We start from the raw sequence: 5056 nt of genomic DNA, 5'->3' as shown, positions 1-5056 counted from the left end.
TCATTGTGTCGAACATCTTGCTACAATAACATTGGAATTATAATAATATGCATTTTATGTACATACTGAACCATAAAAATAGTGAAATACCATTGAAAATTGCACTATAGATACTGTATAGTGAATATTAGCTACAATTTGATGCTTGTTCATGGGTTGAAATGCATTTGCAATTATGATATCAATTGCACTAAGCTTTATGCATTTCCTAAAGTTACCAAGGCTACAGATTTAGAATCTATGGAACTGCACACTCCAGACCCCCTACTACCAGTTACACTTGTCTGAAGGCATCAGTCAGGCACACAGTACAAAAGTCCACTAATTAATTAAAATTTCATACCAACCTATTGCAATTGGCTATTGGAAGTGCATTTAATTGGGTCATATACTGAAGGCACTTTTTGGGTGCCATGAACAGTGGTGGATCCAGAAGGGACACCCAAAAGATTGAGATACTCTAATGGAGCAGTCATCTCATGTACAAACAAAATCACCCTGAAGATAATGGCCTTGACCTTGTCAAATGCAACAGTTGTTATAGTATGGCCATCACCATGTCTCCCTTATGTTTCTAGTCTGGCACCAGAGTCAATCATCAAGCCATGACTTTGTGTGTGTGCTTTCTTGTACAGTACCTTGAAGGTGTTCTATTGGGGTGATTGTATATTACACTGGTACACACACTTCAAGGATGTCTGTATGTGCACATGCTTGTTGAACCAATTTTGAACTATGCAGCAACAGTATGGTCTCCCCATACTCAACACTGTATTAACAAACTTGAAAGAATTCAAAAACGAGCAGCTCATTATATTTTTAAAGACTGCAGAAGGACAAGTAGTATCTCATGTATGCTCAATTCTTTGGGTCTAAAATCTATTTCGTACATGCATACTAAAATGAGGTTATTGATGTTATTCAAGATTGTACATAAACTAGTGGAACTCTCCTTACCCAGCTACATCTCCAATAACAACAGATCAGGTACACAAGGAAATGAACATAAATAAAATTAAGCTTAATCTACCCAACTTCACTGTTGATTCTTACCAATTTAGCTTCTTTCCTTTAGCTAGATCAATAACTTTGTGGAACAAATTGCCAATTACCAATGATTGTACACTAACTGAATTTGAACACATTTTCTGACTATATTTTATGAACAGTAATTACTAATTGTAAGATATTGTATTTATACTCAAATTTTTGTGAGTTTTACAATTATTAATATATATATACACATGTGCATGTAGCACTACTAATATTGTCCACAGTTATTGCCAAGTATGAAAACTTGCGTCTGAAGCACCAACCTATGGACACAGTTAGCTATATCCTGCTAATCCTTTGTCGTTCTATTATTACAATTTACTTTAGGTTTATAACTGATCATGAAATCATGACTGTCACTGCTTGGTCTCTACAGCTCTTGATCAATGCTGGCCACTAAGAAAGCATGATTTTTATTACTATGATTAGATATTTGTGCTTAAAATTACTCAACAATCAAAAATTTCAGCCATGAAACATATACACAAGTACATTTAGCTTTTTGGTGGGCTGTGCCTCCCAGACCTCTGCTTTATTATTGTAGCTACCTACTTACTACTCTACAGGTAATGGTACCGGTGCAACCCTCCTTGCACCCTGGATCTGCCCCTGATAACGTATCGTATATACATATACAGCTATACACTACCATGCTGTATGATATGTGATGCCTGAGAATGACCTGGCCTACAATAGCAGAGGGCATGACATGTGGGCACACAAAATTTGCCTACTGGTACATTTATGCTGCACCATTGCAGTATGACCATGCAATTTTCTGTCATTTTTATATTGGCTTTTATGCAATTACAGAATACAAAATATTACAGTACTAAGATATGATCTGTTGTGTATATAGTTTGTGCCCACATATACCCAGCCTAGTCATAATTTCAAAATGTCTGTAAATCCATTAACTAATAACCATGCATGATTGCATGATGAGTTAACGCTAGTGCTTCTGGCCATGCAATGATCCATATGTACATATAACAGCCTTCTGAGGTATATAACTATGGTTGGAGATAAGGTTAATGATTATTATATCCATCAACTGTTACTGAATAAAATTAAAATGACAGTAAAACGTAAAGTATCTAAACATATAGACTAAACTTAACTATGCAACATGCCATCAGTAAACTGTCAGTTTCTCTTGTATTCCTTGATTTTTTCGCTTTGTGTTGATTTCTTGCTCTATAGATCTGATTTTGTCCTCAATTGTTGAAGGATAACTAGGAACATATAAGTCTTGTAAGGTGTCATTACCCCTCAGGGCTTGCAATATGGTTAGCAGTGCTTCATTGCTAATGGGGTTGCTATTCAACCCTAGTTGCTGTAGTGATTTGTTGGTGATTAAGGCTGAGGCAATGTCATCAGCCACATCATCAGTAATACCATTGCTCATAACCCAAAGCACTTTTAACTTGTTACTATTCTTAACAGCAGCAAATAGTGTTTTTGCTGAATTAGTGGATAATGATATGTCCCTCATGCAGAGTGCTATTAGTTCAGAAGAGGGATGGGTCAATGTGGTGTAGAGCTCATCACTCTCCCCAATTCTGTGGTTACCATTAATTCCCAGCGTTTTTATTTTGCAGCTGAGAACAATGTCTCTGATAAAGGAGGATGATGATCTGGTGAGGCCATTATTAGTTAACCACAACCCTGTAATATTTACATTACTGCCACTAAGATATTTGTGAATAATGTGGAGGCCACAATCTTGAATATAACAGAACTCTAAGTTGAGCCACACCCAACACTTGTGGGAAGAAGAGGTGATGAAGAGTGACACACATTCAAGGTCAGTAGCTGATAAGGTAGTGTCATGAATATTAATTTCTTTTTTATCAAAAACTGCTGCCTCTTCAATAGATTTGCACATCACATCATCCCTAACCTCATGGAAGCAACGATAGAGACGAAAACATTTCAGCTGATCATAAAGGAATTTGCTAGAAATGACAACCTTACTGTCTTCACCAGACAACAATTTCTTAAATGATGATCGTTGTCCCTTTGTAAGTGTGATGTAAATCAGAAACCTATTTGCATGAATATCACTCCAGAATTGCTCATGAAGGAGGTCAAATTCTTCGTCTTGTTGAAGGTCAGTTATGATGTAATGAGCCGCTAGATATTCTTGAATGGTTAAGTGGAGGAAGTTAAAAGTTATTGTTTTTCCTGTCAATCCAATATGTTGCATGGTTTGCAGTAGACCAAACCCATTTATTGCCTCTGGGATAGCTAAAATATCTGGGCATGCCACCTGAATCTCATCATAGGTAAAAACTAGTTGGTTGTTATTTAGTGCTTGTAATGCAAGCTTTGAAAGCTGCTTGACTATTTTATTGTATGGTTCTGGCAGATCAGCCAGGTGTTTGATGTCGTTTTTGAGCGGACAGCCAGACTTGGCAATATGTCGACAAATGGTGATACAGATAAAGTGATGGTATAACTTGACAGAATCACTTGGAAGTGGAATACCCATTTTATATAGAAAAAGCAGGATTGCTATGTTGAATGGCACTAAACAGAGGTTATTGATGGTGAGATGATCTTGTAAGTACACAGATAGCTTTGCAATACTATGTGGTTGTCCTATTAATGACTGTTTGATATATTGATGTCGTTCTTCCTCAGAGAAACCCAAGATGTGTACTTTAATGGTGGATTGTTCTCGGAGAGTCACAGAGGCATGTGGACGAGAAGATACTATTAGTCCACAGAGAGGCAAAATATTGCGATTTATTATATCACCAATCAAACTGCTTTCTCGGAGATGCTCTGGAAATTCATCGTATCCATCAAAAAGAAAAAGCAAACATTTTCCACCACTTTCAAAAAGGTAATCACTGCTTGCAGCAGCAATTTCTTTAGCCCTCCTGTCTCCCTTACAGAACAACAGAAGGAGGTCACAGAGTGATGTAGCTTGTTGAACAGTGGGATCACGTAAACAAACTAATAGTAACAGCTTAAATGTTTGTAATAGATGCTGCTTCCCCCAACGGTAAGCTATTTCACGTAGCAAAACAGATTTTCCAATACCAGGTGCACCGTCAATCATAATGAATTGTGGTACATCGTTCTTCTCTAATGGCATTAAAATGTCTGACACTTCTTTGGTCATTTTATTAGTAAGTAGAGTATGGCTGTCTAACTTAGACTGGTGTGCGTAAACCGACTGTTTAGTGTCTAGCAAAGTGAAATCACTTTTAAACTTGGCTAAATCAATAGTTTGCTCAATTCTCTGCTGTCCTTCGTGATGCACCAGAAGAAGTGGTGTGAAGTGGTGCAATTGATCTGGTGGTCATGTATTCCTATCAACCTTGAATCTTACTTGTGCATTAATCATTGCCACCTGGTTGGACAATATGGAAATTGCCTCAACTCCTACAGGATAAACAACAAGGTTCAAAGGGAAACAAAGATTTAATATAATCACCTTTCTCAGCAATTCCACCACTAAACACAGCAGGTGAGTGGATGACACTTAGCAGCTTGCTCCAAGTGGCAGTGCTGTCCGCAGCAAGCCACTCTTCCCACATGGCATTACAACATCGAACAGCTTTGTGGTAGTTATCATGTTCTATGATGTCAAGTGTTCCATTGCATACACCCAGCTGTGATCCTATCACCCTCCAGTGAACAGCATAATCTGGGGTGATGTAGTTTTGGAGATCTTTTAGTAGAGGAGTTGCATTCACTGTATTGAAATTAAAATATCAAAAGGTCAATCACATACCTTGGCGAGGAGTTTGCAAATCTTTGAAATCTTGTAAAGCCTTAAGGAATCTCTAGTCTTACTGAATACAGAGAAAATTACTTGATTATAGACTGTAACTGTGACATTATGCTGTGACCGTGCAATGGATCAGAACAGTCTTATTACCCTACCCACAGTGCCGTTTTCCTTACTGCATCTATGATTTGTTGTAAGGCCACTCCAAACGAGACTGTATAGTTTCCCGTCCTGGTGTTTTCGTTATTTGGTGCAGGT

At 37.7% G+C, this 5056-nt stretch overlaps 1 long non-coding RNA gene across 1 annotated transcript; it reads left to right on the top strand.

Annotated features, from left to right (window-relative positions):
• Nucleotides 1-2731: 2731 nt before the first annotated feature.
• On the top strand, nt 2732-3538 carry LOC136258009 (uncharacterized). Its single transcript, XR_010702506.1, has 4 exons — nt 2732-2860; nt 2932-3077; nt 3126-3166; nt 3425-3538. It is a non-coding gene; the product is annotated as an uncharacterized lncRNA (long non-coding RNA).
• Nucleotides 3539-5056: the final 1518 nt, after the last annotated feature.

Source organism: Dysidea avara, chromosome 6 (genome assembly GCF_963678975.1).
Source record: "Dysidea avara chromosome 6, odDysAvar1.4, whole genome shotgun sequence".
Lineage (NCBI taxonomy): Eukaryota > Metazoa > Porifera > Demospongiae > Dictyoceratida > Dysideidae > Dysidea > Dysidea avara.
The sequence above is the reverse complement of the archived record's forward strand: the minus strand, read 5'-3'. Positions and strand labels throughout refer to the sequence as shown.